The 15,478-nt window shown below is 47.7% G+C and overlaps 1 long non-coding RNA gene across 5 annotated transcripts in view; it reads right to left on the reverse strand.

Moving 5' to 3' along the window:
- Window positions 1-12,287, reverse strand: part of LOC120908949 — a 36,266-nt gene extending 23,979 nt beyond the window's left edge. For 2 of the 5 annotated variants that reach the window (XR_005741195.1, XR_005741196.1), the window contains exons 1-7: window positions 5,632-5,756; window positions 5,047-5,112; window positions 4,142-4,207; window positions 3,325-3,390; window positions 2,419-2,484; window positions 1,602-1,667; window positions 697-762 (exon numbers count right to left, since the gene is read on the reverse strand). This is a non-coding gene — a long non-coding RNA (uncharacterized LOC120908949). The other 3 variants (XR_005741197.1, XR_005741198.1, XR_005741199.1) reach the window with 3 other exon arrangements.
- Window positions 12,288-15,478: the final 3,191 nt, after the last annotated feature.

A 15,478-nucleotide genomic window follows, 5' to 3' on the forward strand; every position in this document is an offset into this window, starting at 1 on the left:
ACCGAAACCGACAGTGCTGCCAATGTGGAACTGACACGTTCGTGCTAGAGCCTTTTCCCCCCTAAAGGAGATAAGGACACGACCAATGCCAAAAGTCTAACCCAAGACAGAGTGAAGACCCAGTCTGGCCCCATGTTCAAATCGCTCTAACATGGTGTGCCCCCATATTCTGAGACTAAGAAACCAAGTTCCATTCCAAAGTCACACTCTGTCCTAGGGAAAAAAAGGATGAGTCCCCAAAGGCAGTTCGTCATGGCCATCTTGAGATGTGATCATTTCTCAGGCCAGACCCCCTACTGCCATATGAACAGGGGAGGCAACCGACCACATCCAAGAGTGGGCACACCTCTTACATCCATGAAAGGATCGGGAGTACCAGTTACCAAGAACCCTGGCTACACAACAGCAAGCAACCTGGTAGAGTCCTGACTACAAATCGCAACAGTCACTCAGCACACCCTCCAAAAACCACATACCCTCTTCTTCCAGAGTGCTCGATGCATCAAAGCTCTCTGTAGACTTTCCAGTAGCGATAAGAGTGCAGCAAGTCCCAGCACTGCCCTTCCATCTTGTGGCAGAAAGAACTTCACCGCAGATTTTCAGGCTGCCCTGACCACTTAACAACTCCCAGACCACATAACCTGGGGACCACATAACCTGGGGACCGCGAAGGCAGCGTGCTCTACGGGAACCTACATTTTGTTGAAGATGCAGAGCCACAAAAGGATTCCACGTCGCTTTCAGCTTACTCCACAGTAGTAACTAAAAAAAAAAAAAAAAATATTGCATCATTCCCACTGAAATCTATATACATTATATTTTTATCATCTCAAAAGCTTTGCCATACACATTACCATGATCATTTTGGGACCTAGCACCGCAGACCTACTGAAAATGTTGGCTTCCTAGATTTTGCCATCACAAAAAAAAGGTGGCGGAGGCATACCCACCCGGCAGCATCAAGTATGCAAGGGGTGTGCATACACATACAACTATGGAACAGGAATTCCTCTGATGCTTACAATTAGCTATTCACTTTGATAGCTTCCCAATGGGATACCTTGGGTAGGCTCGGGCTAGCGTTCAACCCCGTCTGAGCGTAGGTCTGTTCCAAATAAGTTCCAGGAATTCCCTGATGACCTCATATGTACACTAAAATGCAAGAAAGAAAAAAAAAAAAAAAAAAGCCCTTTAAGAGCATTGGGCAGAAGTGAAGTTTTGACTTTGCTTCCGCCCTGAAGTGATATGGAGACGGGTGGGGACCATCTTCCACACACTTGCCTCCATACCCAGGCAGGGAACAGACCTGATTTCCTCCACCTCACCGACGGCTCCAGTAAATGGCAGGGGGCCCCTTTCCTGCCGCCGATAAAAGTGATCTTGCGGCGTATCTAGCGCAGAGACCACTTTTATCTGAAAGAGAACCACCTGCTGAAGAGGATACTGGTGTTATGGTAGCAAGCTGCTACAGCCATATTCCTCTTCAAAGTACCGACGTATTCCTGCGGCAGGTGGTCGTAAGTGGTTAATACACAGTCAAAAAACACATTTCACTTAAAATGTCCCACACATTACACCATAATACCAAATTTGATACATACATCAAAGAACTCCTCTGTTCAGTCTCCAATAGTGTTGCCATAGTTCAGCCTTGGTCACCTCACCTGCTACAATATAAAAACATAGGCATTAACACCCCATAAAAACACCCCATAATAAAGAACCGAAACCGACAGTGCTGCCAATGTGGAACTGACACGTTCGTGCTAGAGCCTTTTCCCCCCTAAAGGAGATAAGGACACGACCAATGCCAAAAGTCTAACCCAAGACAGAGTGAAGACCCAGTCTGGCCCCATGTTCAAATCGCTCTAACATGGTGTGCCCCCATATTCTGAGACTAAGAAACCAAGTTCCATTCCAAAGTCACACTCTGTCCTAGGGAAAAAAAGGATGAGTCCCCAAAGGCAGTTCGTCATGGCCATCTTGAGATGTGATCATTTCTCAGGCCAGACCCCCTACTGCCATATGAACAGGGGAGGCAACCGACCACATCCAAGAGTGGGCACACCCCTTACATCCATGAAAGGATCGGGAGTACCAGTTACCAAGAACCCTGGCTACACAACAGCAAGCAACCTGGTAGAGTCCTGACTACAAATCGCAACAGTCACTCAGCACACCCTCCAAAAACCACATACCCTCTTCTTCCAGAGTGCTCGATGCATCAAAGCTCTCTGTAGACTTTCCAGTAGCGATAAGAGTGCAGCAAGTCCCAGCACTGCCCTTCCATCTTGTGGCAGAAAGAACTTCACCGCAGATTTTCAGGCTGCCCTGACCACTTAACAACTCCCAGACCACATAACCTGGGGACCACATAACCTGGGGACCGCGAAGGCAGCGTGCTCTACGGGAACCTACATTTTGTTGAAGATGCAGAGCCACAAAAGGATTCCACGTCGCTTTCAGCTTACTCCACAGTAGTAACTAAAAAAAAAAAAAAAAATATTGCATCATTCCCACTGAAATCTATATACATTATATTTTTATCATCTCAAAAGCTTTGCCATACACATTACCATGATCATTTTGGGACCTAGCACCGCAGACCTACTGAAAATGTTGGCTTCCTAGATTTTGCCATCACAAAAAAAAGGTGGCGGAGGCATACCCACCCGGCAGCATCAAGTATGCAAGGGGTGTGCATACACATACAACTATGGAACAGGAATTCCTCTGATGCTTACAATTAGCTATTCACTTTGATAGCTTCCCAATGGGATACCTTGGGTAGGCTCGGGCTAGCGTTCAACCCCGTCTGAGCGTAGGTCTGTTCCAAATAAGTTCCAGGAATTCCCTGATGACCTCATATGTACACTAAAATGCAAGAAAGAAAAAAAAAAAAAAAAAAAGCCCTTTAAGAGCATTGGGCAGAAGTGAAGTTTTGACTTTGCTTCCGCCCTGAAGTGATATGGAGACGGGTGGGGGCCATCTTCCACACACTTGCCTCCATACCCAGGCAGGGAACAGACCTGATTTCCTCCACCTCACCGACGGCTCCAGTAAATGGCAGGGGGCCCCTTTCCTGCCGCCGATAAAAGTGATCTTGCGGCGTATCTAGCGCAGAGACCACTTTTATCTGAAAGAGAACCACCTGCTGAAGAGGATACTGGTGTTATGGTAGCAAGCTGCTACAGCCATATTCCTCTTCAAAGTACCGACGTATTCCTGCGGCAGGTGGTCGTAAGTGGTTAATACACAGTCAAAAAACACATTTCACTTAAAATGTCCCACACATTACACCATAATACCAAATTTGATACATACATCAAAGAACTCCTCTGTTCAGTCTCCAATAGTGTTGCCATAGTTCAGCCTTGGTCACCTCACCTGCTACAATATAAAACCATAGGCATTAACACCCCATAAAAACACCCCATAATAAAGAACCGAAACCGACAGTGCTGCCAATGTGGAACTGACACGTTCGTGCTAGAGCCTTTTCCCCCCTAAAGGAGATAAGGACACGACCAATGCCAAAAGTCTAACCCAAGACAGAGTGAAGACCCAGTCTGGCCCCATGTTCAAATCGCTCTAACATGGTGTGCCCCCATATTCTGAGACTAAGAAACCAAGTTCCATTCCAAAGTCACACTCTGTCCTAGGGAAAAAAAGGATGAGTCCCCAAAGGCAGTTCGTCATGGCCATCTTGAGATGTGATCATTTCTCAGGCCAGACCCCCTACTGCCATATGAACAGGGGAGGCAACCGACCACATCCAAGAGTGGGCACACCTCTTACATCCATGAAAGGATCGGGAGTACCAGTTACCAAGAACCCTGGCTACACAACAGCAAGCAACCTGGTAGAGTCCTGACTACAAATCGCAACAGTCACTCAGCACACCCTCCAAAAACCACATACCCTCTTCTTCCAGAGTGCTCGATGCATCAAAGCTCTCTGTAGACTTTCCAGTAGCGATAAGAGTGCAGCAAGTCCCAGCACTGCCCTTCCATCTTGTGGCAGAAAGAACTTCACCGCAGATTTTCAGGCTGCCCTGACCACTTAACAACTCCCAGACCACATAACCTGGGGACCACATAACCTGGGGACCGCGAAGGCAGCGTGCTCTACGGGAACCTACATTTTGTTGAAGATGCAGAGCCACAAAAGGATTCCACGTCGCTTTCAGCTTACTCCACAGTAGTAACTAAAAAAAAAAAAAAAAATATTGCATCATTCCCACTGAAATCTATATACATTATATTTTTATCATCTCAAAAGCTTTGCCATACACATTACCATGATCATTTTGGGACCTAGCACCGCAGACCTACTGAAAATGTTGGCTTCCTAGATTTTGCCATCACAAAAAAAAGGTGGCGGAGGCATACCCACCCGGCAGCATCAAGTATGCAAGGGGTGTGCATACACATACAACTATGGAACAGGAATTCCTCTGATGCTTACAATTAGCTATTCACTTTGATAGCTTCCCAATGGGATACCTTGGGTAGGCTCGGGCTAGCGTTCAACCCCGTCTGAGCGTAGGTCTGTTCCAAATAAGTTCCAGGAATTCCCTGATGACCTCATATGTACACTAAAATGCAAGAAAAAAAAAAAAAAAAAAAAAAGCCCTTTAAGAGCATTGGGTAGAAGTGAAGTTTTGACTTTGCTTCCGCCCTGAAGTGATATGGAGACGGGTGGGGACCATCTTCCACACACTTGCCTCCATACCCAGGCAGGGAACAGACCTGATTTCCTCCACCTCACCGACGGCTCCAGTAAATGGCAGGGGGCCCCTTTCCTGCCGCCGATAAAAGTGATCTTGCGGCGTATCTAGCGCAGAGACCACTTTTATCTGAAAGAGAACCACCTGCTGAAGAGGATACTGGTGTTATGGTAGCAAGCTGCTACAGCCATATTCCTCTTCAAAGTACCGACGTATTCCTGCGGCAGGTGGTCGTAAGTGGTTAATACACAGTCAAAAAACACATTTCACTTAAAATGTCCCACACATTACACCATAAAACCAAATTTGATACATACATCAAAGAACTCCTCTGTTCAGTCTCCAATAGTGTTGCCATAGTTCAGCCTTGGTCACCTCACCTGCTACAATATAAAAACATAGGCATTAACACCCCATAATAAAGAACCGAAACCGACAGTGCTGCCAATGTGGAACTGACACGTTCGTGCTAGAGCCTTTTCCCCCCTAAAGGGGATAAGGACACGACCAATGCCAAAAGTCTAACCCAAGACAGAGTGAAGACCCAGTCTGGCCCCATGTTCAAATCGCTCTAACATGGTGCGCCCCCATATTCTGAGACTAAGAAACCAAGTTCCATTCCAAAGTCACACTCTGTCCTAGGGAAAAAAAGGATGAGTCCCCAAAGGCAGTTCTTCATGTCCATCTTGAGATGTGATCATTTCTCAGGTCCAGACCCCCTACTGCCATATGAACAGGGGAGGCAACCGACCACATCCAAGAGTGGGCACACCTCTTGCATCCATGAAAGGATCGGGAGGACCAGTTACCAAGAACCCTGGCTACACAACAGCAAGCAACCTGGTAGAGTCCTGACTACAAATCGCAACAGTCACTCAGCACACCCTTCAAAAACCACATACCCTCTTCTTCCAGAGTGCTCGATGCATCAAAGCTCTCTGTAGACTTTCCAGTAGCGATAAGAGTGCAGCAAGTCCCAGCACTGCCCTTCCATCTTGTGGCAGAAAGAACTTCAAACGTCAGGGAAAGTATATGCAAACTCTCTGGTATGACAGGGCGGGGTTAAGACCAGGGCAGACTGACCATTTGGGCCCCATGTCACTAGGGCCCTCCCCCCCCCCCCCATCAGGGTTGCCAGCCTCAGTAAAACCAGGGACAGTATGTAAAAAACCTACGTTAGACTTACCGGTAACGGTATTTCTACGAACCTTCCAGGACGGCACACCTGAGAGATGAGGGCTCCTCCCCACAGGAAGCACAATCAATTGACAGCTTGTTATAAGTCCTCACCCTTCCCCTTGATCCCCAGTATGTAATAAAGTAATCCTGAACTGGTTCACAAAGGACATTGTTCCACATAGGTACTTACCACCTAGCATTTAGCTTATCTTTCCCTCCACATAGGGTGGGAAGTAGGCCTGCCGTCCTGGAAGGTTCGTAGAAATACCGTGAATGGCAAGTCTAACGTAGGTTTTCTCCCATCACCTTCCAGGACGGCACACCCGAGAGGTTAATAAAAGGAACCAACATGCCTACTTTAGGGTGGGACCCCTGCCTGCAAGGCCTTTCTGCTAAATGTCAGATTTTGACTTGAAAGTCCTGTCAGGAGAACGATTTAGAAAAAGGATTCTTGACAGACAATCATTGTGGGTTCCCTTTTTATTTGTTTGCCATAGCCATGGTGAAAAGGAAAAAAAAAAAACACACGTAAGCATAATAGATTAAGGGAAGCTTAATCCCGGGGCTCAAAGGACTGGACAGGTATGTAACCAAGCCGGGTGTTTGGTGTGCTCCTGCACCTTCAAGGAGGGTTTGTACTCACGATCCGACCTGGATCTGTCTGCAGTCGCGTTTGCCTTCCCATCCTCTTGTTCCATGAGGAGGTTGGCTGGGTCCTGGGCTGCTGGTACCGCTGAAGGGGCTGGTACAGCAAGCCGACCACTTCCACACCACTCTCCACGCGTTTTAACACTTCCGGGTTGCACTGTGTCTGTGACGCCGCCCACTTCCTAAGATGCGGTCATGTACAGAAAGAGGCTTGGAGCTCAGTGCTTCCTTCTAGGAAAAACCCGGAAGTGAAGAGAGCAGCTTAATGGCGGTGTTTTTGCATCACAGCGATGGCTCGCCCTCCCTGCGGCCAGAACGCTGGTGCACGCCTGGGGCGACCTGTGAGAAGGACAAAGCCTACAGGTTAGTTCAGCCGTCCCTGGCCTCCCTAAAACCTGTCTCAACAGGGGTAACCATTAAACCCTCCCTGGTATTTATGTCTTTAAAAAAAAAAATGCCGCTGTGTTTGGGAGAAACACAATCAATACTGGGGATCAAGGGGGAAGGGTGGGGACTTATAACAAGCTGTCTATTGATTGTGTTTCCTGTGGGGAGGAGCCCTCATCTCTCAGGTTTGCGGTCCTGGAAGGTGATAGGAGAAATCTGTGTTTTAAAAAAATCCCAAGATTATAGCTGCCCCGCCTCTCCAGTACCTTTTCGGTGTGTATATACTATGTGGTCCCATAATATATTGCCCGGGGCCCCATTATCTCCCATTGCCCGTGGGCCCCATTATCTCCTATTGCCCGTGGGCCCCATGAGTTGTCAGTTCGCCCCTGGGCAAGACACAGTCAAAACCACTGTACAGGGTAGACAGAATCTACATACTGGAAGCTCATAACTGCAGATTTTCAGGCTGACCTGACCACTTGCAACTCCCAGACCCCATAACCTGGGGACCACGAAGGCAGCGTGCTCTATGTGAGCCTACCATTTGTTGAAGATGCAGAGCCACAAAAGGATTCCACGTCGCTTTCAGCTTACTCCACAGTAGCAACTAAAAAAAAAAAAAAAAAAAATATTGCATCATTCCCACTGAAATCTATATACATTATATTTTTATTTATTTTTTTATCATCTCAAAAGCTTTGCCATACACATTACCATGATCATTTTGGGACCTAGCACCGCAGACCTACTGAAAATGTTGGCTTTCTTGATTTTGCCATCACTTACCCTCAGTCAAGTAGACAGATCAGGGGGGGGGGGAGAAACAAACAAACAAAAAAAAAAACACAAACACACCATTAGATTATGCTTGCCAGCAGACATGAACCCTTGCCTCTTGTGTCAGTACCCTCAGGTCCTCCTTCACAGTCCTACGTCACACAGCACGATGGGTAGGAGGCATGTCCATAGCAACTTTAGGAATAAATATTTCTCTCTCACAAAAAAACCCCACCCAAAATAAGTATAAATAACATTACAAAATACGAGTAGTGCAGTACACCAGCCCTCAAAATGTCCACACTACTAGCATTTGGATTTAAGCTGGGGGCGAGTGATGACAGGGCTGCATGACCAATCTCCCTCCAATCTGTGCCTACACTTAGAGTCCCGATGAGATTGGCGGCCGAAGAGGAAAGGTGCATGCTCGGGAAAAGTAGTCTGGTGAGCCGCGCACAGGCAGAGCAGTACACAGGTGCTCTCCTTACAATTCTCATTAAGCCATGGGACCTAACAGTATGACCTCTCTGAGCCTGCCCCCCTCCCCCGGGCCCCGACCAATGTAGCTGGAGAGCAGAAAGTAATGAGTGAGGTGGAGGATTGCAAAAATTACCACTTCGGTGCAGCGCTCACTGAAAGTTGCCCTGACATGAGAGCGGCAGCCTTCTAGTTTGTGCAGTTTTCTTCTCCTTGTGCTCTATGTAAGTGTCCAACAGTGTAGCCTGAGCACTGTGAACAGACTGGTCCCAATGTGTGCTGTGCTATGGTGTCAATGGCTGTGCAGTTGTGTGGATCTCAGCGCTGGATTGTACTGCCTCCCGCTGTGCTGCAGCTCCTTTCCTCTCTGCCAGCCTGAATAAAACGGGAAAGTGGGGACATGAGAGAGAGAGAGAGAGAGAGAGAGAGAGAGAGAGAGAGAGAGAGAGAGAGAGAGAGAGAGAGAGAGAGAGAGAGAGAGAGAGAGAGAGAGAGAGAGAGAGAGAGAGAGAGAGAGAGAGAGAGAGAGAGAGAGAGAGAGAGAGAGAGAGAGAGAGAGAGAATGGGAGTTGCAGAGGAGACAGCAAGAGAATGGGGAAAAGACCCAGTTCTAGTGCCCTGTCCCTCTGGTCTGCCCCCAGTGCCCTGTCCCATTTTGTTAAAGTTGTTGTTGGTAATATTTAATTTTGTAACTTGATTCTGCATAAAACATTGTCATTCCATGAGATAATCTACGAGGGCGTGTTTACGGGTGCAATTAGGCGCAGGGCAGTGTATGAATTAGGTGGGGCAACTGGTGGCGAGTAACTCTTGAGGCCTGGCTAGTAGCTCAGGACTTGAAATTTTGCTTTCAAGAGTTTTCTGTTCTTCCTCAGGTACTGCTTTAGACCACAGGAAGAGGAAAACTCAAAAAACACTTTTTAAAGTTGAAAGTTAAAACACCCCATTAACAGTGGACCCATTAACAGTGGACCCATTAACAGTGGACCCATTAACAGTGGACCCATTAACAGTGGACCCATTAACAGTGGACCCATTAACAGTGGACCCATTAACAGTGGACACACACACACACACACACACACACACACACACACGTTTCAGCAGGGCTGCTGTTAGGAATCATGGGGCCCCGTACAACTTACCCCTCCCCCCGGATATAACAAATCGCTAAAATGCCATGGTCGCAATTGTATGCTTTGCAGCCATGGCAGAATTATCGCCTCGCTACTGCCCCTTCCTGACACCGTTTTTTTTTTCAATTGCTTAATAGTAATTTTAAATTGCAACAGTGAGCCAAGCATTTGGCTTCAAGGTGCAGAGCAGCCCCATTGAACTCGATGAGAAGTTTGACAGGTGGTGCCGCCTTTCAAACTCTGCAGCCTGCGTTAAAAATGCTGCAGCTGTGAAGTAAAGCGTCACAGCCATGGCATGTATACAGTCCTGTCTGACTATATGACAGCCGGCTTCTGAAGGGGCAAGACAAAAAAGGTCTGCTGACCATCTCCCAATGGCTGAGAGCGCTGACTGGAATGTTCTGGCGGGAAAGCCGTCCCCCTGACAGAACACAATAGTACAGCAGGGGAGATCACAGTACTAACATGTGTGTTAGAACAGTGGCTTTGACCTAAGGTGTCAGTTTTTTTTTTTTTTCGTTCAGCCCGCTGGGTAAAAAAAAACTAGCAGTGTATTCTAGGCATTAGGCTGCATTCACATTTGAAGTTTTCTGGATGTGCGACAGTGCACGGGCGTTTTTGGAAATGCACCACAAATGCGCATATTGCTTGTGGAGCCATTGTTAATGGCACGCCAAATGCTAAACAACTGACCGGTGTTTTGTTATGTGGCAAAGCTGCATGCCTCAAAAGGTTCTAGAGCATGGGTGTTCAACCAGTTGGCCCTCCAGCTGCTGCAGAACTACAAATCCCATCATGCCTCAGCATTTGGAAGTCATGCTTGTAACAGTCAGCCTTGCAATGCATCATGGGACTTGTAGTTCCGCAACAGCTGGAGGGCCACAGGTTGAGCACCCATGTTCTAGAGCCTCTGTGATGTGTTTGTCACACATATGGCAGCCCATTTAAGTGAATGGGCTCCCCTGCGTGCAAAAAAACAAGCAAAAAATAAAAAAAATGCGAGCAGGAGCATGTGTTCCCACTACGCAAAGTATATAGGGGGCCTTAGGCTGCATTCACATCTAGACGGACGAAATCGCGGCGTTTTGTCGCCGCAAATCGCGGTAAAAATAGCGGCGTTTTGTACCGCGATTTGCGGCGACAAAACGCGGGTATTGTCCGCCTAGATGTGTCCCAAGATGACCCCCTCTATGGAGATGATTGCCATCTCCTAGCCGAACGCTCGAAGACGCCTGAAAAAAAGGTCCGGGACCTTTTTTCACGCCGCAGGCGACAGGCGTCCGGCGTGGAGATGTGAACCATCTCCATAGAGGGACATGTATTTCCAGCCCTCTGGCGGCAGAGGCGTAGCGCTACAGGCGTAAAAACGCCTAGGTGTGAATGGGGTCTCAGGGGTGGTAGATAGAAATAGCTGGGCAGAGATGTCTGTCAGCTGGCGAGAGAGGTGTCCACCGGCTGCTAGCTTCAGCACTGCAGTTCTAGGCTGGCCACACACACACACACACACACACACACACCCTAAACATCCCCCCCCCCCAGGTTTCAGTGAACGCATTAAACACCCTCCCCCCACACAGATATCCTAAACACCCCCCCCCCCAGGTTTCAGTGAACGCATTAAACACCCCCACACAGATATCCTAAACAGTAAACATCCCCCCCACAGGTTTCAGTGAACGCATTAAACACCCCCACACACACACACAGATATCCTAAACACCCCCCCCAGGTTTCAGTGAACGCATTAAACACCCCCCCCCCCCCCACACACAGATATCCTAAACATCCCCCCCCGCAGGTTTCAGTGAAGGCATTAAACACCCCCCACACACACACAGATATCCTAAACACCCCCCCCCCCCAGGTTTCAGTGAACGCATTAAACACCCCCACACACACACACACAGATATCCTAAACACCCCCCCCCCCAGGTTTCCGTGAACGCATTAAACACCCCCACAGATATCCTAAACACCCCCCCCCCCCCCCCAGGTTTCAGTGAACGCATTAAACACCCCCACACACACACACAGATATCCTAAACATCCCCCCCCGCAGGTTTCAGTGAACGCATTAAACACCCCCACACACATATCCTAAACATCCCCCCCCCCCCCAGGTTTCAGTAAACGCATTAAACACCCCCCCCACACACACACACACACACAGATATCCTAAACATCCCCCCCCCCCCCAGGTTTCAGTAAACGCATTAAACACCCCCACACACACACACACACAGATATCCTAAACATCCCCCCCCCCCAGGTTTCAGTAAACGCATTAAACACCCCCCCCACACACACACACACACACATATCCTAAACATCCCCCCCCCCGCAGGTTTCAGTGAACGCATTAAACACCCCCCCCCCACACACACACACACACACACACAGATATCCTAAACATCCCCCCCCCCGCAGGTTTCAGTGAACGCATTAAACACCCCCCCCCCCCCACACACACACACAGATATCCTAAACACCCCCCCCCCCCCCGAAGGTTTCAGTGGACGCATTAAACACCCCCCCCCCCACACAGATATCCTAAACACCCCCCCCCCCGAAGGTTTCAGTGGACGCATTAAACACCCCCCCCCCCCACACACACACACAGATATCCTAAACATCCCCCCAGGTTTCAGTGGACGCATTAAACACCCCCACACACAGATATCCTAAACATCCCCCCACACACACACAGAGATATCCTAAACATCCCCCCCCCCCCCCCCCCCGAAGGTTTCAGTGGACGCATTACACACACACAGATTGAGACTCGCTTCCCATGGATCATCAGCGATTTGGTTTTAGCAGGCACTCCCTGGAGCTAAAAGGTAGAGAAAAGCTGATCTATATGCAGTGAAATGGCTTACCGTAATCAAATGTTACTTCCCAATCATGTGGCTGCAGCAGAGCAGGCCATGTGCTTTCATCTGCACGTCAACAAGACGAACTGACACAGTTGAGAGTATTTATGGGTAATCAGCCATTTTTTTCCCTCATCCAACTTTATTTGTATCAATACCAAACTGACAAAGTTCACAAACACTCAAAAAGGCTTAAAACAACCGTTTCCATTTGAAATTAGTGCAGCGATGTCACTATTCCTGGACAGGTGCAGAGAATGGCAAATAAAATGTAAAATAAAGTAAAAGGAAAAAAACAAAAACTGCATAGCGAACTAAGCACTTAAAGGTCAGCTGACATTTGCAGCCACACCTCTTCAGATTTAACCCGATATTGCCCAGATCCGGTGTTGCTTTTTTGCATTACACTGATTTAAATCCTTTTACGCCTAAACCCATTTCTGACACTTGTTGCTTACAAGTTAACATCCATATTTTTTTCTAGAAAATTACTTGGAACCCTCAAACATTATGTATATTTTTTTAGCAGAGACCCTAGAAAATAAAATGGCGGACGTTGCAATATTTTATGTCACACGGTATTTGCGCAGCAGTCTTTCAAACACGTTTTTTTGGGGAACAAAGACACTTTTAATTACAAAAAAAAAAAAACGGATCAGTAAAGTTAGCCCAATTTTTTTGTATAATGCGAAAGATGATGTTACGCCGAGTAAATAGAATCCCAACAGGTCATGCTATGAAATTGCGCACACTCGTGGAATGGCAACAAACTATGGTACCTGAAAATCTCCACAGGCAGTGTTTTAAAAAGACGTAACAGTTACCAGGTTAGAGTTAGAGGAGGTCCTTTGCTATAATTATTGCTCTCACTCTGACGATTGCGGCGATATCTCACATGTGTGATTTCAATACCGTTTATATTTGAGAGCATGACCTGCGTATGCGTTTTCTTTGCTGTCGCTTTAACCACTTAAGGACCGCCTAACGCCGATATGCGTTGGCAGAATGGCACAGCTGGGCACAATCACGTACCTGTACGTGATTGTTAAATGCCCATCGACCTGGTCCGAAGTTCCGCAGCCCCCGATGGCCGCCAGAGTCCCGCAATCGGCCCCCCGGAGTTGAAGAACGGGGAGAGGTGTGTGTAAACACACCTTCCCCGTTCTTCACTGTGGCGCTGTCATTGATCGTCTGTTCCCTGATATAGGGAAAGGCAATCAATGTCGTCTCACGTCCAGCCCCGCCCCCTACAGTTAGAAACACAGATGAGGTCACACTTAACCCCTTCAGCGCCCCCTAGTGGGTAACTCCCAAACTGCAATTTTCACAGTAAACAATGCATTTTTATAGCATTTTTTGCTGTGAAAATGACAATGGTCCCAAAAATGTTTCAAAATTGTCCGATGTGTCCGCCATGTCGCAGTCATGAAAACAATTGCTGAACGCCGCCATTAGTAGTAAAAAATAAATAAATAATAAAAATGCAATAAAACTATCCCCTATTTTGTAAACGCTATACATTTTGCGCAAACCAATCAACCGCTTATTGCGATTTTTTTTTACCAAAAATAGGTAGAAGAATACGCATCGGCCTAAACTGAGGGAAAAAAAAAAGTTTTTTTTATATATGTAGCACCCCCTTGCTTTCAGCATGGGCACTACACTTTAATTCAGTGGGGAACGGCAGAGTTACCTTGCTTCCATTCGATGTTTGCCCAAATTTGATGATCTCTGTCATTCTGGAATTTCCACTGGGTCATACTGTGGTCAGGGAGTGCAGTGCCACTCCTGGCCGGCAGCTGGCGCCAGAGGGGTTCTGGCAGAACAGATCTTCTCCCAGCAGCCAATTAGAGGATGTTTTCCCTCGCGGGGCATGCTGGGGGAGAGTATATCTGTGAGAGAGGTCATGTGTAAAAAACTTCCAGGTGCGGCACCCACCTTCAGGGTACGCGCATCCATGGACCCCGCCGGTGTGGCCCACCTGGCCAGAGCTGAACTCTGCAGCGAACCTCTTCCTGAGGAGAGAAGGGACCCCGGTGCTCCACTGGGTTCCGAGGCCTATTGAAAGGATCTTAGTTTGGGATCGGGTGTCCGGACCACTGACAGGTATGCTTGCTGGTATCTGGGGACCATTTGCAAAAGAAGTTTACTGGGAGGATTCTCTGTCCTTATTTACTTTAAGTTCTCTATTGAAATTGGCCTGTGGCGGGGGCCCTAGAGACAGGTCTGTGTGGTAGACCTGTTCCTCCCAGTACTATTTAGAGGTGGTGCTCCGGCTGCCAGGCCTGTGATAGGGGTCTGTCTGGGGGCACCTTACCCACTCCGAGCAGAGTGGCCACGTGTATGCATTTAGTTTAATGCCGAGCAGAGTATTGCTCAGTTCTATATCCAGGCCTGATACCGCATGGTTCTATTTCTTCCTTCATCAACCTTGACCTTCCTAATGTATGTTGATGTTGGCCGTGTTTGGCCTGGACAATAAAGTATTGAAAACTCTTTATTGGATGTCTGGACCTCCACTCACTGTTGCTATTCTCACAATTGCACCCTTAGACACTGCCAGGGTAACTTAGTAGGCCGGTCCCAAATCATTAGTAGTGGCTCCTTCGGGGGTAGGGTTGCCACCTTTTCTTCCAGTCAAACCTGAACACTTCAGCGTTACACAGCTATTTTTTTTTCATAGTATGCATAGATGTTGCTATTAAATAACATTTCTAATCATATGAAGTTAATCACAGGAGTCCCCCCTTTAGATCAGAGTCCACAGAGTTCCCCCTTTAGTTCAGAGTCCACCCTTTAGATCAGAGTTCCCCCTTTACATCAGAGTCCACAGAGTTCCCCCTTTACATCAGAGTCCACAGAGTTCCCCCTTTACATCAGAGTCCACAGAGTTCCCATTTTACTTCCGAATCCGCAGAGTTCCCTTTTACTGTAAGGAGAGACTTTGCAGACTCTGATGTAAGGGAGAACTCTGGGGACTCCAACATAAGGGATGCTCTGGTGTACGGCGAGGACTCATGTAAGAGGGAGTACTGTGGCCTCTGGTGTAGAGGGGAGCTTTGATGTAATGAGTGCTCTGAGAACCTTGATTTACCTTAGCATACTCAGAGACAGGAGAGAGAAGGTGGAAGACTTTGTGTGGTTACATAGTTACATAGTTAGTCAGGTTGAAAAAAGACACAAGTCCATCCAGTTCAACCACAAAAAAAAAAAAAAAAAACCACAGTAAAATCCTATACACCCAACTCCATTCCCACAGTTGATCCAGA

Source organism: Rana temporaria, chromosome 8, assembly GCF_905171775.1.
Source record: "Rana temporaria chromosome 8, aRanTem1.1, whole genome shotgun sequence".
NCBI classification, from domain to species: domain Eukaryota; kingdom Metazoa; phylum Chordata; class Amphibia; order Anura; family Ranidae; genus Rana; species Rana temporaria.